Source organism: Gambusia affinis, linkage group LG07 (genome assembly GCF_019740435.1).
Source record: "Gambusia affinis linkage group LG07, SWU_Gaff_1.0, whole genome shotgun sequence".
NCBI classification, from domain to species: Eukaryota; Metazoa; Chordata; class Actinopteri; order Cyprinodontiformes; family Poeciliidae; genus Gambusia; species Gambusia affinis.
The window spans coordinates 25,205,734-25,230,817 of NC_057874.1; the positions used below are offsets into that span (position 1 = coordinate 25,205,734).

Sequence of the window (25,084 nt, forward strand, 5' to 3'; positions counted from 1 at the left end):
AATCTGACACTTTACCTGAGCTTCAAATCTAACAGGCTGTGGAAAGGCCTTTGTGTGATGATTACCTTGCATTTTCCTGCATTTAGTTTTGCATATCCCTGACAGAAATATAAAATAACATAAAATGACTTGCAGGCTTCAAGTTTTAGAGCAGAATTCACGTTAGTAGGACGTTTTCTCTGTACACACACTAGTAATTCTGTTGTAATTGTTAAGTTTGTCATAACCTACCCTACACAATTTCCTTCTTGTGGTCTAGAGGCTTGTATATGTTTTCACTTGTGCTTCAGTCTTCAATAGAACTTTGGACTTCCATCATAATAACCATTAAATTGCAATTTCTCCATGTGGATGTGTGGGTTTTCCTCTCAGTATTCCACTTTCCTCCCACAGTCTAGAAACACACATGTGGGTTTAATGGAGATCCTAAATTGTCTTAAGCTGTGAATGTCTGAGTAAATGGTTGTTTTTGTGGTTTGTTCTGACACTGGATGCAGTTGGATGGATAGAGGCTAAAATCCATCAATCTATTTTCATAAAGTCCAACAAAATGCGACTTTCTAAGGAAAAACCTAAGAACACGGTTGGAGACCTCTATAACATACATTTCCCTGATTTTTTTTTCTAAACCTTGACTTGATTATTGTCCCACCATGTAGGCATCATACAAGATGGTGTTGTATGATGTTATACAACACCATGCTTTCCTGTCTGGGTAAAGTATTTTACCCAGCCAGGAAGTAATGAAGAAATTTAACCACAAAAACCCAGCTGGTTTTCATTAGACATTGGAGTGTGCTTGATGATCTGTAGACTTGGATTAGGTATTTCCACCAATTATAAGTCTTTATAGATACTGGTCAGTGTGTGGGAGATTGAAGAAAAGAGGCTTGGAAAACAAAGTGCTTCAAACCTAATTGGTAAAAGTAATTTGTAAAACAAAGATGCTAAATGACAGAAGTTCTACCAGTAGCTTTGAAAAAAGAAAGAACAATTAAGCAAGATTCCAGTTACATAGCTCAGGCCACTGTAAACTTTTAGGTTCTCAAGAAGAGTAATAAATGAGCAAGTTGTTCATCAGTAATTGTTTTAAAAGAATAGTAAAAAAAATCCATGCGGCTCTAAAATACACTAAAATTTCATTTACACACAAATGTGTTAACAGGTGTCATATAGTGTTCATTTCATTCAGAATGGGAAACAGAGCTACAGTAAGAACTGACTCATACAGCAGCAGCAGTTTCCACCAGACACAGTTGTGCTCATAAACTTGGCAAGGGGGCTGAATTTTCTTTTTTTGCAGCCATGAACACAGCTCTGCTGTTAGTTTTATGCTTAGCTTGATTTGTTGCCTGTATTTATTTTGAGGTTTGGAGCATATGCCAATCTATTTTTTCCTTGTATTAGAGTTATAAAAATGTTGGTGGTACATTTGTGGCAATTTCATTAATGGACTGTGGATCATAATCAAATAATATAAACACTTGAAATAATGAGATCACATTTGTAAGAATGTCAACTTTGACAGCACAAATTCATGCATAAATTTAGGCAATCACAGTAAACCTCTATTTCCAAGTGGCTTAGTTTCATTTCATCTTAGGATTTGCTGGCATATAAATTCAAACCAGTGAGCTGAATTAAATGTAAGTTTATATTTTTAGAAACTACAGATCAAGAGAACTGCAGTTTGCAAGGAGTACAATCTTTTATGTGACGGTCCATCAAACCACTGCCAGGTTTAGAAGCCTGGCAGTGGGCTTACTCTGGAGACATTAGCAAAAGGTGTCTTTGTTTAACTTTAGTGCAGAATAAAATAATTCACAACAAAAAAAAAAATGCCTCCAGAATTAATTTTTTGTGAGGGAACATTTTTCCTTAGACAAAGGAATATCTTGTTGAATTAAAAGAGAAAATGACAGCTCAGATAAATGAGTTCACAACATCACTGACATAATGTGCTTAGTGGGACCAAATGTTGACAATTTCTTTTAAAATGTAGAAACAAATATCTGAGTTTCAATAAACTAGACTCAACACAACTTACATTTTGTCTCAAAACTCTATTTACTTTATTAGAATTTTTGTCTTTGTTTTTGACATCCTTTAAGGTATGTGACATTCTTACAAATGATACTTCGTAAATTTGGAAAGTATTACAGATGTACTGGAAATAAAGTTTGTCAACTTCACTTTTTCCATATTTTGTTATGTTACAATCTTTTCCCAAACAGTGTTGATTTAATCTTATATCTCACTATTCTACACACAAATACCCCAACATAACAAGATGGAATAAACCTTTTCAGATTTTTGCAAATTTATTAAAGATAGGAAACCAAGAAATCACCTATAGTCTTATACATGTCCACAGGAATAAGACTATAACATAACAAAACAAGGAAAAAGTGAATCACTGTAAATACTTTTCGTTGTACTGTATTCAGTGCACTGATATGAATTTAGCACCCACTTTAGTTGCAATTACAGCTGCAGAACTTTTAACGTTTGTCTCCAGAAGCAATATATCTAGAAACAGAAAAATTTTTGTCTGTGAGTAGCAATTTTCTGTTTTAAAAAAAAAAAATCTTTCCAAAAAATAGATTTAGATCTATAAACATGACTTCAATCCATTACATTGTAGTTCTGGCTCAATATTTAGTGCTATTCTCCTGGAAGCTACATTTCTGTCAGTCTTAAGTCCCTTGCTACCTCTAAGGCATTCACAGGATTCCATTTTGTCTAGCTTTATGCATCTTCCAGCAACTTGACCAAAGAATGCAGAAATGTGCTTTAAACCTGAAAATTAAAAACTTACTCCAACTACATGCTGGATGAGGTACTGCTGCTGGCCAGTGGGCAGATTTTCCTAAGCAATTTACGTGAGTTCAACCTTGAAACTTTTTTAATCAATAAGAGGCAGCACATTTGACAAAGACTCAGTTAACCTGCAACAGTGAAAAAAACTCTCAAGGATGCACTAAGGATTCTGGGGTTCATTCCCAACCTGTATAACAAGAGGAAATACTTCAATGTTGCAAGAGGGAACGACCACAGAAAGGACAGGAGGGTATAAATGGAAAAGGAAGGAGAAATCCACAGAAGAGGCCAAGGATTCGCTGTCAGTTGCATTTTGACACTTATTAGGCAAGAAGTCAAAGTCGATAAGCATAGAGGGTAGGCTTTGACATGTCTGTGGCTTTAAGAAAAGTTCATTTTCATACTCTGTCAGGACAGAGGGGTATATGAGTCAGCAGAGTCTGGAAATAAATTGAAGATGAAATAACATGTGAAAAGAGGAAAAGCTCTTAGAGGTGGCTGGGGATGTGAGGAGTACCCATGACATTCCAGCGACAATCTGGCTCAGGTGTGTGCTTTGACCTGTTAATAATCACACATGGGCTCTTTGTGACAAATGGGAAAACCTAAACATGAGCATTGGCAGAATGAATGCAAAAAAGACACATGAAAGAACATGAATGTCCTTAAAAAGCTTCCATGTTTTACAAAGAAATGTGAACAGAGCAGAAAAGTCATCTGGGGTTTTAGGATCTTTAGTCGCTAATTTATAATTTAGATTTTCTGTTACCGTTTAAAAATCAACAAATTATTAAACAGTAAATATTTGAAGGGTAGGTTATGAAAATTTTTGCATCCACGTGAAGGACAAGAGCACTGACTCACTTCACACAGCTCAAATAAAGCTACTAACAGCGGTGATCTCTGAAGTAGAAACAATGTGTTTTCATAACCTCACTAAACCAGCAGCTCTGCAGCTCTTTTTCCTCCCCTATTTGCACATGGCCCACTTCAAAGCACATGCAAATCTACTGCAATCTGAGTGCCTTCTCTGTAGTTAACTGTGAAATCTGCAACAGATACATTGATGCTATAAGACAGACAACCTCAGGTAAGTGAGCAGAGTTAAAAGTAGAAAGAGTAAAAAAAAAAGGAGGCCATGTATTTCCTGCAGACAAATTATGTAACCGTCAGATCACGGTATCCAGACCTGAGAAGCCAAACCTAAAAGGCATTTCAGGCAGGATGTCTGCTCAGCAAGTGGATCATGATGTAATGTGATGAATCTCCGGAGACATGGAGTACGAATGGTATAGAGGCTGCCATTTTTCACAGAGTAAACTGCACTGCAGCAGGGATGCATGAGTGCACAGAACTTTATATTCACCATTATACTAAAATATATTTCACCAAAGATTGATATGCTAACAGAATGTTCATATTGTTTTCTTAATGTTTGTTAGCTGTAAAACAAAAAGCAAGAAGTATTCCATGCACACAAATAAACAAATTAGTCCAAAAATAACATGGAATAAAGCCGAATGACATATACAGTTACTGAACTTACATTATTTAATACTAATTAGACAATGCTCTTTTGGTAATACTTTAAGATTATTCTTGTACTAAAAAACTAGTTGCATATATTGCTAAGATGTGATTTTGATCCATTTTTCAGAAAAACGTTTAAATCCTGATGTTTCCTGACAGACTCAAAGGAGTCTGTCATGTATACAGATACATTACTAAGCTTTTTTTTCTCCACAGATTTTCAATTGGATTTACGTTAGGTCATTGGGTGTTCTATCAGCTTCATTCTCTTTACCTGAAATCATCTGAGTTCCCATCTATGCATTCAGTGATTTTCTATTCAACTTCCCTTCAATTACATGAAGAGTGACAGTACCATATGCTGAAAAAGCAACCATAACCATTAAGCTTCCACCTCTGACCTTCACTGGTGTTATAATGTATTAAGAGGGATATGCATGCAATTACTCAGGTGTGCAATCATATCTAAAGAACTCAAAATTGGTCAAATCATATCAGGCTATATTCTATTTCAATGGCTTTTATTTTTTTAAATGGTCTGCGGGATATCTTAAATGCGTACTACTTGCTTTTTCAATATTTTCACATTGTGTGTTCCAGCAAACCTTTTGTACAGCTCTTTAATTGATCATTTAACTTTGTTGTCAAAAATCTTTTGAAAACCACCTTCAAGAGGTGGATATATCATAAAATCTTTCCATGTCTAGATCATGGTTCCAAGGTTGCAATTGTGCAATAACTTTGTAAAAAATAAAACAAAAAAAAACCTTTACATGGATCATTAGTTAAGATGATGTTAGTTGATGATGACTTGCAATAATCAGAGTTAGGATTGCTTTTTAAATACAGGCAGCAAACCCTTCTTGGGTTTCCATTAATTTCTTGCTACTTAGTGTGCTTAATTATTGCTCCTTGTGTTATTCTGCTTTATTAAGCATTATTAATGGACAACTTTGTTTTAATTTCTTTGCATGTGTGGATTGCTGCGTGAGCTTAAAAACCGGCCTGCCATATAGAAGTCAGTCTGAGAAAGCATTAACATGTTCAATATTTGTTAAAAAGTTTCATTGAGCTTTTTTCTATTTTTTATGAACTAAAGCATTATAAGACAAACATTACACTCCTACATTTCCTTTTTCAAAAGTTATATACATACGTGACCCCCTCTTGATTAATAGAAAATCTCAGACGCTTCCAATAATCATACCCAAGATGATCACAACTCTAATCCCCACACTAGTGGGGGTAATGTAACCAATTGTTTCAGTAAAGTAGTTTCTCTGCATAGTAATTACCCACCATAAACACTACTGCAAAATACCCCCATTGAGGAAATGGCTGTAATTATTTTCTTTGAGAGAGAATTTTTCAGTGTTCATTGAAATCCACTCTGCGGATGGTAACTTTTAAGATTCTGCCATTGCATAATAACGGGGACATTCTTGCTAAATGGAGCCTCAGCAGACGTCACTTTCAAAGAACGGTCCTGGCTCAAGAGAAATAGAGATGGACGGATGGCTGTCGGCAAGGAAGTGGGAAGTTTATTGTCTTCCCAAGGTTATGCTATGTCCTATTCACCTGTGAAGCTGCATTGACCACACTGCTCTTCATGGGCTATAAACATCAAAGTAACAACTGCCTGTTGGCAACACACTCTCACACCTGCGCACACAATTACACACTAATTCCCTACTCTAATGTGTTCTGCAGTGGAGGCATGACGCATGCTGACACCTCTGTATGAATTATGAAAGCATGGACCAAATCAGGCATTAGTCTCTGTCAGGCTGAACAAAAGGAAACATGGCCACCTTCAAGCAATGCAACGGTGAATAATATGCAGAGGCTAAATTCAGCCGTCAAAAACTTTGCCGCCACCTGAAAACCGTCAGATTTCCACTGTGCCCACTAAAGCTCTGCCAGTGGTCTCACAACCCACCTCTGCATGCTAAAGAGCAAGTACGGCATACTAAATCAATTACAGCAGAACTATAAAATTTGAGAACATTTATTTATCTCCAACAATATCCACAAGGATAGTCCATAAGGGGTTTTGGAGGACAATGATTAATTTAATCAAGTGTGAGTGAACTTTCTCCAAAAAAATCATGCTGCTCCGAAAGATAATCCGCTTTCCCTGAAACGTTTCCAACAGGATTAGCCCCTGAGGGAAGCTTGGATGCATTTTACAGGGGAAGAAATGGAGCAACACCAAGAGAGAAGGAAAGTAGAAGCGGAAAAGGAAACACAGTGACGGAGATGTGAAGGGAAAGTTAGACAGCTGGACAACAATAGAAGGAGAGAAAACAAATGGAAGAAAAGAAATAGTGGGTAGAGAGCTACCAAAGACTGATTGTGTTTAAAATGAGACAAGCTGCATAATTTTATAATTTAACATGATTTTTTTTTCCATTCAGCTCAACTTGAAGTAACAGGGGCCCTCACCCAAGCAAAGCAAGTTAGTTTATTGTGCATTAGTTGCTAGCGAAATGTGAATATCCATATTTCGTACCAATAAGCATCTCTTTAATGGACATAATTTTCCCTTTTATTTCTAAAAGACCCCATATGGACTAAATACATTTGACAGAACCATAGAGTTGACGAAAATGTATCAAGTGAAGCAACAGCAAAACTAAACAGCATGGAAAACCTGGACAAATTAGACTTAAAGGAACCCCCATTAATTAAAGACTGCTCTTTGGGAATAACAAGGTTTCAACAACAGTAAAAATTAAAAAATATATGGATAAAAAAACAGCCTTATCATTCAATACTGATAAGGTATGAAGCTGTGTAATTAAATTAATTTAATTACACACTTGAAACAGTATCATATGAATGTAAACAGAACTTCCTCTTGATAAAACAAGATGAAGTGCAAACCCAGTTGTATGGGGCACTGACAATAGCCCATCACTGAAAATTCAGAAATCTTTTTGTGTATTGAGGAAATTCACTTTCAACAGCATGTTGGCCAGAAATTATGCAAGTTTTATACAAATGAGTACATCACCAGTCCTCTTTTAAAAAATCAGTTTTTCTTTGTTTCCCTAAATATAATCATACCAAACTGAAGAATTTGTTGGATCATAATTTCTGTGAAATATTAAAACCCTCTGCAGCAAGTGTCAACTCAGATGCTGCTTCAGATTGGTTTACAGTCCACAATATTTGTGTGTACTTGAAAACTGTGCAACACCTTTGTTTATTTTACTTCGACACACGTTGACATTTTCCACGGCCCTTTCACTTTTCTTCTTGCATGTAACACATGACTGATTCATCTGTATCATCTGCAATCGGAATCAATTAGTTCCTGACATTTAACATTTTCTAACCACGTACTCTGACAGTACTACACAGTACTATAGAGATGTCAGCACAAGTTATTTTCCCAAGTTTTTGTCTGTGAAAAACTGATATTTTAAAAAGGCCAATAAGAAATTTGCTGTATGGTCAAGAATATATATGGAATGAAGCATGGAACAAATTTATAGTAAACAGATTGTCCAAATATTCCACTAAAACAGGTTTGTCTTTGTTAGCAAATACATCTTCCATTAAAAAAGTATAAGGAAAATTAAATCTGGTTCAGTTAAAAGTTGCTTTTTTTTCCTTTCAGCATCAGTGTGTACAGAACATTATGTTCTTATTGTTAAAAGGTTGTTTTGTCTGAATTGAACTTCAATCAGAAGAGTCTGTCAAACTTTAAAAAGCTCTCAGAAATCTGCCTCTCGCCTGATCGTTCAACCTTCGATTTAAGATCTCTGTTGTGCCAAACTTGAGGTTACAACTGCTAGTGGGGTGTTGCTTAGCTGCTGTCTTTGATTAAGTTCTGCTTTTCCAACCCTAATGCCCTGGCTGTGAATTATTCACCAAGTTGGAGAAGAGGGGTTGTGCATACTTCAAGCTAGCTAAGTCTGTGAGACAAAAAAAAAAGAACATAATGCAATAAAGCTCATCCATACATAATGGTTCAACAACCGAAGCTGGGCACTCTCTGTCATAAGACGGCAGAATTAAAGAGAGAGGGGATCAGGGAGGCAGATGATGTTGCCAAATTGCCGTCCTCCAAAGCCAAAACCCCTCCTCTGCTTTCTGTTTCCGTCCAGCCAGCAGATCTTTAGTAGCACTTCTTTCAATTTCCGGGGAAATGACAAGTGTAGGACATTCCTAAACAAAGAACCATAAAGTCACCAGAGGTCACAGTGGAGTAAGCGCAACAAAAAATGGATTACATTCAGGACTTTGTGGGTTTAGTAATTTGGCAACCTTAAGCAGGATCATAGAATATTTTGCTGGTTATAATTAATTCTAATACACGGATAATCATTTCTGTGTCACATGATTGCATGAGGCGCATTTTGTAATCAACATGTCTCTGATTCTAGCATGCCAACACAGCTCATCATATTTACAATTAAAGAACTGATTATCCCTGAGGTACTGCGTGTCATGCACGCTCATGTGAGGCTTCCCGGTGCGGCATCACTCTGAAAGTGCAATTTACACTTTCAGCATCCATCATGCTCTCAGAGAAGTCCTCAGATGCCTATGATGTTCAAGGTTAAACAGTCACTAGGCAGAGTCCTGATGATTAACTTGAATTAAGCCTCAGCGTCGTGAGTGTTCTTGCAAGAGATTCAAGGATGTCATCTTTTCTTCAAAAATGATGATGCATACCAGATTGTAATTCTCAAAGTAAAGTAATTTAAGAAACTTTACTGTCAAAGAAGAGCCAAAAAACAATCTATTACCTAAGCCTCAAAATACAAGGACTTAAAAGTGACCTATTTTTTCACAATAGGTTCCCTTTATTGTATACTAAACCTTCACTTTTTCTTGTCATTTGGGTGGAAAATATATGCTTTTATATATATATATATATATATATATATATATATATATATATATATATATAGCATCAACACACCATGAGGGAAAATGTATCCATCTTGTTTTTGCAAAGGTTTTCAAGTTTTAATTTGTTTTAAAACAAATTTGCTGTCCTTTAAACATAACAATACATTTCCTACCATAAATAAATATCAAAACTTAAACTTGCCGCTCTAAACAAGTTTTATTTAGCTGGACTGAGGGCAAAAATGGCTTTTTGGATTTTTGAGGTCGCAGATCCCTAATGTAGCACATAAAATAACCCTGCTGAATCAGCTGTTGAGTGCTGAAGAATAGGACGGACAACAGGGCTAATTGTACTTTGATGTTCTCAGTGAACACTGTTGAAATCCAACAAACACAGTAGAGAAAATCTATGATTTGCATTTTGATTTGTTGAGCTGAGGGCCGAAATCTTTCAGGAAGCAGAAGGTCCCTAAATATGCCGTTTAGTGGCTTTGTTTGACAGGTAAATGTTTGACAGCGCTTACTGCATTGGTAGAGTCATTGATGTGCCTCAACAGGGAGAAGCTTATAAAAAGAGGAGCCATTTTCATTTCCACTTTCATGCCTGTGTCCTTGAGCACAACACTTAACTTCACCGCCAATCTTACAATGTACATATTTAAAATATAATTACCCTTTTCTGCCTCTTTTCTGCACAAATAAATGCCCTGAAACCAATATAAAACGATTTTGAGAATCATTTTGTCTGAGTCAAAACTGGTTTCCATTTGTGGTCTGAGGTCGGTGTGGAAACAGAAAGAGAGCACTATGCACACAGATACAGTGTGTAAATAAACTACTAAAACCAAGCAGAGTGCTGTTAAGCATGCATAAGCCTTTTGAATTAGTCTTCCTGATCTGCCTTGGATGACAGCCGCTCATGCCAGCAGAATACAATATGAGAGCATATCACCACAACACAGACTGCTCTCTTACGTCCGCTCCACATCTTTGTACATATTTAAAATATAATTACCCTTTTCTGCCTCTTTTCTGCACAAATAAATGTCCTGAAACCAATATAAAACGATTTTGAGAATCATTTTGTCTGAGTCAAAACTGGTTTCCATTTGCGGTCTGAGGTCGGTGTGGAAACAGAAAGAGAGCCCTATGCACACAGATACAGTGTGTAAATAAACTACTAAAACCAAGCAGAGTGCTGTTAAGCATGCATAAGCCTTTTGAATTAGTCTTCCTGATCTGCCTTGGATGACAGCCGCTCATGCCAGCAGAATACAATATGAGAGCATATCACCACAACACAGACTGCTCTCTTACGTCTACTCTTCCGCTCCACATCTTTGGCATTAATCACTCATTATTCCAAGCTGCAGCAAACATGCAAACTCAGACAGGGATGTGAAAAAAAAAATTTAAAAATCACCATGGGTGGACTGTGGCTGAGTGATTTGAAAAGGAGGAGTGATGAGCTGCTCTTATCGAGACACACTGTCCCTTTAGGGTTTGTCTCCGATGCCATAACAGTAAATTTCCTCTGAGACACTTGAAAGCTCTTTTTCTCTATGTGCTCTGTTCACTACTAGACATCATGTAAATGGCTTCAGGATTCATTAGACACTGCGTCTCATAAAATAGACCTCTGACTTTTTGCAGTTGACTTACTACTGATGGGAAAGTATTAAAGCCTTATAAACATCTCTTTAACTCCCTTATAAAAAAGGGAAGGGTAAATCTCCATTAAAAACTAAACAAAAGTGCTGCAATTAAATACTCAGACCTTTTCTTTTGCATAAATAAATAATAGATTATTTCCACTTGAAGTTTTGTTACTTTGCTGTGATTCAAAATAATAAATGACAAAAAGGTCCACAATAAACAAATAATCCAATCCTCTTTAGTCAGAACAGGGCAGTTAATGGTATCACCTTATACAAAGATTTAAACAGTTAAGAGTCAAGGGTTGTTTGAAATGTACTGCAATGTAGTTCTGCCTCTCCCCTTTTCCACCTTCTATTCAGCTATACTTTCCTCTTGCTTACAAAAAATAAAGATTCATGTGTAAATATTACCAGTGATGAAATTATTTACACAGAGGTCACAGATTGTGGTGGCATCATGCCGAGTGATGCTTGACATCATTCTAATTAAGGTTACATTGCCTTAAAAGAGTTAGAAACAGTTGGAAAGCAATAAATTACAGAGGAGAGTGTTGTTTTTTTTTCTACTTTTCAAAACCAAAATATCAATAACTAATGGTATAGATACCATTACATTTCAAATAAAAAATATTAAAGCTGGGTGAAAATGAAGTATTCATATTTCACTCAAAAATTGAGCATTCAAGTCATTAAATACTTAAACTTAAAAAGGCATATAAAGTAAAAATCCTTTTCACAATTTTTTTTCAAGCATTCACCTGCATGACCCACTTCCAAAAGTAAAATGGCAGTCTGTTTTGAGCATAGCAGGATCATAACAATCCATCGTGGCTGAGCTTGGACACCATAGGACAGTTTTTGCAAAGAGCTTAAGAAATCTAGACAGATTTGGGACAAAAAAGACAAGTCGTCAAAGTTCATGTCTTCTTCGACCTTACAAACATTCCCTTTGGACTTTGCAAATGGAACACCAACCATGGGATGATAAAAGAATGAAGGTTTTATTCTAGTTAAAATGTTAATATGAACAGTCATCTGGAAGAGACTCAGAGTAGAGCCAGTGCTCCTTCACATCGAGAGGAGCCAGTTGAGGTGGCTCGGGTATCTGGTCAGGATGCTTCCTGGAGGCCTCCCTGGTGAGGTGTTCTGGGCACGTCCCACTGGGAGGAGACCCCGGGGAAGACCCAGGACACGCTGGAGAGACTATGTCTCTTGGCTGGCCAGGGAACACCTTGGGATTCTCCCAGAGGAGCTGGAACAAGTGGCTGGGGAGAGGGAAGTCTGGGTCTCCCTTCTGAAGCTGCTACCCCCTCAACCCAACTCTGGATAGAGTAGAAGAAAATAGATGGATGGATGACTGAACAGTCCTGACAGTTTCCAATGCTACTCTCATGACAAGAAGAAACCCCACTAGAGAATTTGTTTGCATGGGACAAAAGAGGAGTTTTTCCTTTAATGGAGCAATAAATCTTTAGGTTGTGCAGCATGTCCCATGGTGGCTCACTACTTAGAGATGATGCAACCCTACAGACTGAGTGCACTCATTTGTGCAATGAAAATAGTTTTCAGCTGGAAAACACTGCAGTTTGCATCCCATTTAATATACTTAGAGGTCAATCAGAATGGAGGCTTACAGAAACAGATCTCAGCTTCAGACTGTGATTGTCAACCAGTCTACTGGAAGCAATTTGATTGAGCCAATGTTTGAAAGTCTACTCACTTCTGAATCACTGGTCCTTTGATGGATCTTAAAATTTTGAAAGATAGATTTGTTCAGGAGGTGCTTTGTCTCATGCTTCTGAGCATCTAATACCAGTCCGTTGTCAGGACATCATATTTTGTTGGACTGAAGTGTCTCAAAACGGAGAAAAGGGAGCAGGAACAGACAAAATGAGCTCATAGCGAAAGACCCTCTATATTTCCTGTGCTGTGGTGCTGATGTTGTCAGACAAATGTGGTTGCCAGGCTGCCCAGTATTTGTAACTTGTGGATGTGTGCGGTGGCGAGAGCTGGTGTGTGACATTGCATTACGTCCGAGGGGGAGGAGTGACACACAAGGATTTAAAAAGTCGTTATCTTTGATTGACTGCGCATATTCCCATCACTGCAAGTCATTATGGCTGTTTATGCTAATGTTTTGTATAAAGTGGGTGCATTTTCCACATTTGCCCTTTGCATGTTTGCGCCTCCATGAGAATGTGTAAATCATGGCCTGCTACAGGGCCGTGACACAGCGTGTCATTTTGTCACAGTGAGAGCCAGGCTGTTCAGAAAGAATAGCCCCAAGAGAGGAAACAAGATGTCATGGCCTGTCAAATGTTTAATCCTTGTCCTACTGGCCAGATTCACTTTTCAAGAAGAATGGGAGCAAAATCCATCTGTTTACCTTATTGCTTACCTTACAATTTACCCACTTGCAATGGCAGCAGTTCTTGTGTATAAGTTTCATGATGGATAATCCATATAAATAAAATTTTTAAAAAATATCACAGCTGGTGCAGATGCTATGGTAAAAGCAATTGACCTTAGATTGCTAAAGTGTGATAGAGCAAGAGGTTGACAGCCTGTAGGAGAAAGTATAGGTCCCCAGTAGCGACAGGTTGTCATCATGCTTGTGTTTACTGTCTTCATTATAAGAAATCTAAAAAAAAAAAAATCTCCCTTCTCTTCGCAGCCAGTTGGTGATAAAATGACACAGAATGAGTGCGATGGACGGGTTGGACAGGACAAAGATAGAGTGAAAACAACTGTAAGAGGGAGACTTGTTTATCCTCACACTGTCATCGTCTGTGGCTGCATGGTTATAAAACAGAACATGGAGACAGACAGATTGTGGAGAAAAAGACATTAGATTGTCCCGAGGAGTGGCTGATAATTAGTTTCCATTTGATACGCATTGTATTCAGAAAATCAAATGTTGGAAATAACAGTTTATGTTATAGGCTGTATTTGTAAAAGAATACCTGAAATCTTTAAAAGGAGAAGAAATTAAATAACAAGATTGGTAGTAATTTAGAAAATATGCACAAGTCTTGAAAATGTATGAATTCTATTAATTTAAATTTTCTATGTAAAACAGTTATGAAAACACATTTATGAGCAAAAACTGAAAGAGGAAAAGAAAGCAAAATAGTTGATGAGTAAAGTCATTCAACTGAGATACAAAACAATGCAGTTTAATTCCTTTTTAATTTGACGGAGACTTTAGCATGAGTTTAAACTAGAGAATAATCAAGGTTCAGATTTTTTAGATGGCTTAGCTGTGAGCTAATAATTACTATGTCTGCAGGATGTTTCTCCACTTTTAAAAAACCCAGACAAATGTGATATCATTTTACTTGAATATTCAATACTGTGAAGCTTTTTTATGCATGGTTACTGAAATAAGGGTAATGTTTGAACAGAATTGCTAGGACCATTCTTTAATAATCTGTGCAGCCAATTTGGCTAAAAGTCAAATTTGCTAGGAAAAATGGAAGGTGTGCCTGAAACACCATGGCTCAGACCTACACCTTTAGCCCTGTGATGTCTCTATATTAATCACAACACATAATCAAGTCAAATTCTACATAGGTGCCAAATAACTTGGTGACAAATGAAAGAGAAGATAGCAAAGGATTGATTTAACGGGCAACAAATAGATTCATGCTATATTTACGCTATACACTTTGCAAAACAAATGTTTTTGTTAACAGACAAATAACCATTAGTTATAACTTCCTTATAACTAATGTTATAAGGAAGCCATTAGTGAAAGAATTGAATAAGAAGTGAATTGAATAAGATCTATTTGCAGTTTTCCCCAAACCATTTGGAGGAAGCGCCGAACATGGAAGAAGGTGCTTTGGTTAGTGAAAATCAAATTACGCTTTTTAACTTCCTTTTAAAATACAATGTGCAGAGGAAAACTAACATCATCCATTCTGGTTTTCATGGAAGAGTGGCAACATTGTTTAACTGCTAAGAAAGAGCTAAAGTGCTCTGGTCAGATAAAAAAAAAACTAACTTTTTGGGTACATGTAAAAGGCCATTTGTTGAACACGCCATCCTCACCATAGACCCTGGTGGTAGCATCATGTGGGAATATCTGATTAACAGACGCAGGGAGGTGCTCAAGCTATCTTACAAGGAATATGGAACAAAGATAGCAAACATCTTTTTTAGCAGAAGCAGATTAAATGTATCTTTGAATACATTTAATTGAGGTGGCTGAAAAAATGCACATCTAATATTTTTAGGTAATTTTTTGTATAAATGTTATAAATCATGTATTGCTCTGGGTTCATCTCTTTATTGAAGATTGTGTTTGAAACCTGACAGAATTTAAGAAGTATTATTGTAATTTCCGGACTATAAGTAGCTACTTTTTTTTACACATTTCTAACACTGAGATGTGGCTAATATACAGATTTTTGCCAATGGGTTTCGAAAACCTGGGCTGCTGTGTGATAAGAGGGCAGCACAAGCTCAAGAGCAAATTTAGTGACTTTAGTGGTTTTCGTGTGGAGGTGGAAGATAGATTTTCTCAATGACTTTTCCTTGATTGCTATTGTATTTTTTTAAGGAGGCACTGTTTTAAAGATAGCATTTAAGGTATGTATTTTGTTTGTTCTCAGTATTTTATTAAAAACAAAATACTGGCAACAAAATAATAAAATAAAATAATATTTTTTAAATATTATTATCAAAATAATAATAATAATAATAATAATAATAATAATAATAATAATAATAATAATAATAATAATAATAATAATAATAATAATAATAATAATAATAATACATATTCTCTGTAAAATCTCTTGGACACCTGCTTTCTTTAGACAAGTGTAGCCTATGCTTAGATTCAGGTGCGCTCAATAGTCTGGAAATTACGGTAGAACATTTGGAAGTCACTGTGTGCAGTACTTTTCTCTCCAATCACAGAAAGATAAACTGCTGAGTGGATTTTAATGGATTTCAGGATTGCTCATAGAATAAAGAGCAGTAAATCCCTTTAAGTATCTACATGCGCCAGCAGTAAATTGTAAAAAAGTCATAAAGCAGGAGAGGTCAGCCTCGTCACATGTTAGAAAAGACCACTTGAGAGCAGAAAGAATCAAATCAAGGGTCTTATTCACTTTATCTTATTGAACAAAGTAAACTGTACATTTTATCTCTGTAATTTGTGCTATTATCAACATGGAACAAAAGGAGCTAAATAGTACCACACTTATGCTACCATTATATCAATAATTATTTTCTTTTGTCTGGGTAGTTTGCTACCTTTGCTTCACTGATGTCATCAAGGGTTATGAAGGTATTGCCTTTGTGTTACACATAGGCAGCCTTGCTACTGACCTATATTAGTTCTATTAAAATACATCCTTTCTAAATTTGAACACGTCAAAGCAGCCAATATTAAAGAAGCCAAAAACAGACCGTCAGTATTCATGCTAGATCTCAACAGAAACCTGTTCAAGTCTTTTTCAAAATCAATCAAATTTCTGCCTTCTACGGTAACTCTCCCCGTTTGAGATGTACAATAAATCATTACATGTGAGGCATGCAGCACAACAAAGGACTGCAGTGCTGCACTTTAACCCAACCCCATCACACAAAGCAGTTGGCGTCGCTGCAGCTGGCCTCCTCCCTCAAGCTTCCGCTCCCTCATCTTGATTAGTAGCAGCAAACCTTACGTGCTTGTGCTTCATCATCATCTGCAATGGCCAGACATCCCTCCTCCACTCCTCCTTTTTCATTTTCTCTTCCATCCCTTCCACCTTTAAAGCCCTTTACTCCCCTCCATTACACTAATAAGGCTAATCACCCCTCCAGCTGGTGAAGCCATGGGCCTGGGAGAACATGTCAGCAAGGAGAGATCAATGGAGTACATCAAAGGGCCCGAGCAACACACAAACCACCCCAGCACAGGGCCCTGAGAGACAAGACTGCGGCTCCCCTACATTTTTCATGAGATTATCCACTATTGCTCTGTTCTTGCCTGTGGTTTGAGGGTAGGGCGCTTTTAATGAGCGGGGCTGCAGCAGATACTACCCCTGATGCTAATATGCAACAGCTTAGAACCGCATGCGTATAGACATGATGACGCACTTGTGCATTGGATGTGGGTATCTGCATGGAGATAGTAGTGCATGCATGGCTGATGCAGCCTGATTCACTCAGTATCTGCGCACAAACCCACCCACACCCACACAGGGACGGACATGTAGTTAGTTCCACAAATCCATTAGAGGTTCATCTATAATACATCACTTGCTAATTAGGGGATAGTTTGCTGGTGCTAAAGTAATGTTGTGGGCAGCAAGAGGAGTAAGAGTAGATGACGTTGCCAACAAGCTCAGCAGCCCACTTTCAGCTCCACTTTACACTTCAGGAAGGCTGAACAGGCATTTTATGATCCTCTGAAGCATTGCAGATTCAATCTACTTGAAGGAGCTAGCAGGCTGAGATGAGAACAGAACATGAACCAGAGGCTGGTTTTCTTCCGTTAAGGGCTAGAAATGAGGGGATAAAAGCAACGCTTAAGCTTTTCCTCAAAAAAGTCACAAAGAGAAGCAGGGATGAATATGTATTAAGGGATTTGTAATGGAGGTGACCTTTAAGTCTGAATAAGGTGTTAACTGGCTGATACTGGCTGAAATGGGCTGGGACCCACACACTGCATGTTTTATGTGACATTTTCTTTTCCAGCAGACAAAATAACAGCTATTAGATAGAAGATGTAAAAGGGTGTATGCGGCTTAAAATGCAAAAATTTAGTTTTTATGCATTTTTTATGTCAAAGAATTGCTTCTTATATAATCGGGATTATGCTCTGTCTAGACAACATTTTACCTCAAAATGATGCACCAAACTCTTTAAAGTAGTATTCAGAGCACTGTACATGTGGTCTGTGTCTCAATCAATTACTCCTGTCTGCCCCTAAATGCTGAGGAAACAACAGATAAGAAGCTGTAAGGAAAATTCTGTGCTCCTCCAGAAATAATCCACAACTAAATATGTCTCACAGCAGCAGTATCGACTCCCTCAAAACAACATTTATCATTAATTCTAGAGGGTGAAGTTTGAACAAAGAGAGGCAGAAACACAGTTTGATTTTCTTTGGAAATAAATTGAATCATGCAGACATAAATGTGATACGCAAGAGGAATTTCCAATACTCTGGCTACTTAGCCTAAACATGCCTCTATCAAGAGAACACAAACAGGTTACAAAAAAATAAATGAAATTTCACAAAACAAGCACAACTGATAAAGAGATGAAAGTTTGTCAGAAAAAAAATTTATCACTTCTGTTATTTTGTTTTTGTTTCTGATTTTAAATGTGCTATATATGCATACATTCAACTAGGTAACTAACTATTAGCATCTGCAGAGTCACATTCTTTCCACATAAAATCATAATTCTTTGTTTTTCACTAGCATGTCTGAAAACGCTCATTCACAGAGAAATTACTCAGTAAGTGTAATACATTGCCTTTTTTAATTGAGATTTACTTGTTCCTTCTCTTCACATGATGAGGAGCTCTTGTGGTTTTTGTAAATTTTCTTTTAACTTCTTCAGCATTTTAGTTTACAGTTACTCCTCTTTGGTGCTACAGATTAAAGTAAATAACGTGAACACTTTCTTTCTCTCTGTAGGACTTAAACTACTGCACAAGCATCAATATGTGCATCCCAAATAAACAGCTCTGAAGCAGAAAGTGAGCTATGCCTGTAGACTGAAAAAACTGCTGCACTAAGCAGATGAAAATCTTGTTTGGGGTCTTTATCTTGTTGCCTTACAGAAGTGTATTCAGGGGTGAGTGGCAGTACGACATGTGCACTTGTTGGGCACGATTACAGGTGCAGCAGAACACACAATTTTCAATAACCTGCAAGCATGCTGAAAAATAGGCAATACAGTGCTGGTCAGTTTTGGGGATTTTATAAAAATCTTGGCTAAACATTGGAACACTTCTATATGAATTTCTACTTCAAATTGTTGGTGTTTTGTGTAACTCTGCATATATGTTCATTATTTTTATGGGATGCATTGTGCTCCTTTCTTGATAATATTTAGAAAACAAAAAAGTCTCTTTCTAAAATAAATAAACTTACCCTATTTAGGTGAGAGAGAGTTTTGATTAAAGAACTGTGTAATTTTAAAGTATTTAAAATATTTGTCTCACAATTTAAATGTCTAAACAATCAAAATGGGTGAAAAGGAGTTCACATGTCCACTTGACCATTCTTTTTGATTGTTTTTTTGTTTAACAGACACTTTAGACTTGTCACTACAAGAAACTTTCAAGTGTATTCTGATAGCTGCATTCCACCTGAGGGAGGTCCTGCTTTCCTGCCAGGTGGCTTACTGTCATGACTGTCTTGGGACATACTCTGAACATGAGGCAGCTGTGCTCTCCATGGAGAAGGAAGGTAGAAGCAGATTCAATTACCTTTCAGCATCTATTATTGTTATTGTCTCTATTTGACAAGATCTGAAGGTGAATTTCATAAAATTATTGGTTTAAAATTATATATCTTGTCTTGACCACACCACCTCCTAACCCGCTCCGCACATGCCCACACTTGGTCGTCCCCCTCAGTGTCTCTTCCCACTCCCCACTTTGGTGGAATTTTTTCTAATTTTCCTGGGTGCCGAGGAATGCTTTTACATCAGGTTTAGTTCCACTTAAACTACTGCAGCACAACATTAGAAAATCTTTCAATGGCGGTGTTATTAATATTATGATGATAATATCACTAGTGACATAGGCCCATCTTCCTCTCATTCTGCTTCCATCTCTCTCTGATCTTTAGCATTTCAGGCAATGTCACTGTGACCAGTGTCTGTATCTATCACTGTGAAATTTTGTCCAGCAGGTTAAATATTACATTAGCATGAAAAATGCAAGTTCATAACACTTGTAATATATTAGCCAAGAATTATTGCTTCCTTTGCAACATGAATATTTCACACATCTTTGTGGGATGTTAATATATTTATGTTATATTGTGTAGCCTTACTTTAAACGGTAAAACTATAAACATGCCCTTGTCTCTCTGACATCTTATTAAAAAGGATGTTAAAATGTGGGTGCAGTGTGTCGCGTTTGCAGTTTTGATATTGTGACTATTTAAAATCTTTGTATAACTTCTAAATGGTCAGGATTGAATTCAATCTTCTCTCATCCTCTTTCAAATCCCAAAATCTGCAGCCCTCATTTTCACTGTGGTGCTTTAATAGGTAATACTTTGTTTACGATGTACCATCTCCTCAGTCTAGTATCTATCTCAGTGGTCCCCAACCCCCGGTACAGGTCCGTGGACCAATTGGTACCGGGCCGCGTAAGAAGTATTTAAATATTTCCATTTTATGTATTATTTGAGTCTGGAGGATTTTTTATTTTGAAAATCCTTAAACCAGATTCCCTCGGTTACGTCTTGACCGCCAACATTGAGCCCACAAGCAGCAAAATGAGTAAGAAACAGAACAGATGTCTTTGGAATGTTTCTTTGCGAAGGGGAAAAGGCCCAGAGAAGAGACAGGAGAAAGGATTTATCCCGGTAGGTGATTCCTACATTCTAAGCCCGCTCTGCATGATATGGTGATTGGCTCGTTAATGAGGCAATGAAGCCTTCAAACCAATTTGACACTAGAGACCATGCACCCTGTGCATAAGCAACACTTCAGGTGTCATTGTCTCTCATCATTCCCAGATGGGAACGTCTCTTTGCAGAGAAACAAGCTCAGGGCTCCCATTAGTCATTATTATGAGTTAAAATTTTCACGAAAGTAAAATGTTCATTTTTGTGGCGCATCTGTATCTTATTTTGAAGGGATATGTAAACGTTACAATAGCGAGAGTCAGAGAGCGTTAGGACAGTGGTCGAGACGAGAGGAGAGGAGTAGAGCTTGTGAGTTTTAGGTCCCCCCCTATCTACCTGGTTTCCAGCAACTCATCTACTTTGAAAATACAGCTTCATACACACTCATTTTTACAACACTCCAGAATTGAAAATTGGGCCTAACCACAAGCTCTACTGGCCAAAGCAGTCCACTTATTTAATGGTATTCATAAAGGCAACAAAATAACAAAGAAACACAAAGGTACACACACACACACATGAAAAAGCGAGTGTCTAAACACACCCTTAAAGCATTGAGCCATAACGCTCGCTTTTTGTGGTAATTGGAAAACCTTTTTCTGTACCGAGGATACAACCGAACTCATTTTTTGTGACTTAAGTTGAATCTGAATTTATTATTTTCTCACTCTCAATGCATGACCTACTTTCTCTCTTTCCCTCTCTGTCACACACACCGTACACGCACGCATACATAGACATTTGCCATTACAGCAAGGTGCGGCATTTCTCAGCCTGTGTGCGTCACCTGTAGATGGAGGCTTTCCCATTTGTGAAAAGAGAGAACAAGTACATGCACGCCGCCCCCGTTTTTCTGTGCTACCAGAGAAAGTAGCTGTGTAGCTCCCGCAAGGCCTCTCCTGGGACTCAAATACGTGCTCATATACACACCCATGCGCCCACACAACACACACACACACACAACTGGGAAAAGCAGTACTTAATATTGCCTTCAAAGCTTCTTTACTTGCCTGTCACCCACACTTTTCTTCAGTTGCTAACAATAATTGTGGCAAAGTCAGGGTTTCTGAGAGACAGAACACAATCAAAGAAGAGAAATAGAAATGAAATATGTTATTTGATGTCAGAATCAAACTGTGCATTAAAGAAGAGCTTTAAAAAGTCTGAAATGCCTAATTAAAGGTCAGTGTGTAATTGAAACAGAATGATATTGAAGGTTAAAGGGTGTTTGTCCTTGATTTGGCAGAATATTTCAAAAAGGCATTCATGGGCACCAACGTTAAAAAGGTATTATGTGAATGTAATCGCATATGACTGACAGTTCAGTCAAAGAGAGAGTATTAATGTATAGTATCTTTACATAAACTGCAACAATATCGAACATTCAGTTTTGACGTTGCTACACGAAAATGCTCAACGCAGCTCTTATCTTTTGTTGCTCCTTGTACCACATCCGCTCATATCTCCCAACTTCCTCTCTTTAAGCAGTGTACCATGACATTATCCATCCATGACATTATCAAAAAAAAAACACACACACACACACCCACCATCAACCCATCACCATCAGGAAAGCCATATTGGCTGCCGCTCTCTACAGGGACTCAATTTCTTTTAGTTTTTTTCAGTGAATGTCTTCTACAAATGGAAAAATGACAAGAACAAAATGTGTGGTATCTATTTGCACTGGTCAGAATAAAGAAGAGAAGATGAAAAGAGGTGTCACGGTTGAGTAAACTGAAAGCTCACCTCATAACTAAGAAGCAGTGACCCTTGCAAATTCACAAATTTATTTGGCAAACAGTTGGAGTTTTTTGAGCCGTTCTATTGTTTTGGAAGAACGACCACAGGGAATGGAAAAGCCTGCATGAAGAGGCTAAGGTCAGCTGGTATCTGCCAAGAGGTCACTACTACTGATCTGACCTGTGAGATGTAATATTTATGAAGACAAGTGATGTCATTCCATTCCTGCAGTCAGAACCAGAAATCTGCACCTTTTACACAGCAAGGTCAAGGTGGAACTATTAAACCTTTACTAGGTAGGGAAAGGTAACAAAACCAAGTCATCAAAATATTCAATAGTAACTCTTACGGCACAAGACAACTGTTACATTTCACATTTCACTAGACCACTGGTGTCCAAACTTTTGGCCAAACTTTTTGTGTACAAAATTGTCAAGTTGAAAACACAAATAATTAACATTAAAAAAAATTATTATTCTGCTCAGTAACAAATAACTATTTTTAGTGAAATCAACAAAAAGCAGGATTTTGTGGGTGCCATCTACAAACTGAACAATTTGTTCAGCCAAAAATAAAACACACTTTGGTCAAAGGTTGAGGTGGAGCTCATGGAGACCATCAATCTCTTGAAATATTGTGAAAACTGTACTCCAAATTTAGGTTGCAGTCCACTTATTTTAGGACAGGAAAATAAAAACACTGAAATAAAACATTATTAGAAATGTGGAATGGCACTGGAATGACATCTCTGTTTCTGATTTTTCAGGTGATTTTTAAATCTTCATCAATCACAGAGTAAATGTAGGTCAAAGAACAGCATGGTGCTGCAGTCATTGCTGTTGTAAGCAGAGTCTGTGAATGGAATATACATCTAGATCTAAGATGAGTTTTCAGGTCTTTTAACTTAATAGCTGGAGTTTACAAACATCTGTAAGAGTCAGAGATACAAGTCACCTGATTAACAAAAATAATATGACTCATTCGCTGGGTGGATAACTCCCTCCGTGCTCTGCAGTACCGAGAGTAAAATACAGGGAGGATCAAAGATTGACCCTACAGACAGTGATGTGGCTCCAATGTGACTCTCTTTGTTATTATTTGCTGTACTTTGTTTGGTTTTGGAGATTTTTTGCTTTTTTTCTATACATTAACTCTGTTTATAGTTTAGGACTAGTTAAAGATTTTAGTTGCTGTTTTAATTTGGTGATATGACTAATTCTAGTTTTGAAAGGGAGCCTCCTAAGAGAAAACCCCCAATTGCTAACCCAGCTTAATTCCCTCACTAATGAATACTATAGTAGCCAGACAAATATGCAGATGCTGAGTCTTTATAGCAGCTTACTAAATTGCCACCATGGAGATTGTTTTACATGAGTCACAGAGGTTCAGATAGCTCTTACTAGCCTAACCACTCAAAACATATATTCTGCTCAGGTGGAGAGTAGAGCAAGAAGTTGTTCAATCAATGAAAGGAAGTCATCGACAATGTTCCCACTTCGAAGTCACAGAGGACATCTTCATCACTAAGCATGTGTTGAGCAGCTGTGAGGGTCGAAAGCGAACTCATTTTTCCTCTGTACTCTCAGGCTCTCACTGGAACAAACAGAGGAGGCATGGCCCTTGACGAACAGACTTTTCTGCTCACAAATAATCTTCCTATACTCTCCCAAGACTATGCTTTTTCTTTGTGGAATCCTACGTTTTTCCGAGGATGACATTGCATTTTCAAGGATTAGGAAAGATTTTATTTTTCATTTCAGGACACAAAAATATCCAAGATGCAGTGATATTCCTTCTTCACATGTACATCCAATGCATACACCAATGTTTGCAGTTATTTTATGTAAACGTCCTTAATGTATCAGTATTTTCAGGGGAAATAACTACTTGGCTATGTACTTTAAAGACAAGCAGGTCAAGCACATCCTTTCACATTCACGTCAACTTCAGAGGAAAAACTTCTTTCGTTTTATGTTGCACTCTGACTTACTCAGATTTTAACTTCTGGGGTGTCATGTTACCTTTAGAACCTAAAATATATCCTTACAGTTAGAAAAGCAAAAAACCAAACCAGAATAAAAAAAAAACCAGAAATAAGGCAAGCAGACAGTCTGCCAGCTTCAAAAAAGTATTTCTTGTACTATTTTTTCTGAAAACTGGGCAAGAAAATGATGACACATTTGGAGACAAACAGACAAGCAAGCATGATATCACCTACGCTACTGTATCCACACATCATACCTCAGCTTGTAAAACACTGGCATGCTGTTTGAAAACACAGGCTGGAGCAGAGCTATGCAGCTCTGGTTTTTTTTATTGTAAATGAGCCAAGGTGAGCTACAACAGGAAATCATATTGAGAAGGTTATTTTAGCTGGCTTATTGTGCAGTCTTTGTTTTAAAAGTGCTATAAAGTGTGATGGATTGAATCGGACCAGAAAACTAGGAGGATGGGTAAGTGTGGGTTCCCTGTGGAGATGGCACAAGCTTGAGTTGATAATGTGTGGGTAGAGAAGAGGCCGAGAGATTTTCTTAGGAAGTATTTAAAGCCAGATTTGGATTCATAGTTCTCCCATGTAAGTCCAGGAAAATCCAAATTTGTGCAAAAGCCAGGAAGATTTGGCAGAATCAAGGATGAAGAAGAAGAGCAACACAACACAAGTTAATGTGACTAGCTGTGAAACCCATCAAAAAAGATTCTAAATAACCTCCTTCTCCTTTTGCCTTTTTAAAACCCACAAGTCTTAGCTCCACAAACACCCTAAAAATAATTTTGGCCACAATGCAGATTTTTTTACCTGGTTTGCATTCTTATTTATCTCCAGAGTGGTAAGACAAGCAGATACTGAAATTAAAAATTAGATATTAACCAGTA

The 25,084-nt window shown here is 37.4% G+C and overlaps 1 protein-coding gene across 2 annotated transcripts in view; it reads right to left on the reverse strand.

The window, feature by feature from the left end:
- LOC122834204 (membrane-associated guanylate kinase, WW and PDZ domain-containing protein 3-like) overlaps positions 1-25,084 on the reverse strand; it is a 140,590-nt gene that overhangs the window by 64,737 nt on the left and 50,769 nt on the right. The window lies entirely within an intron of this gene.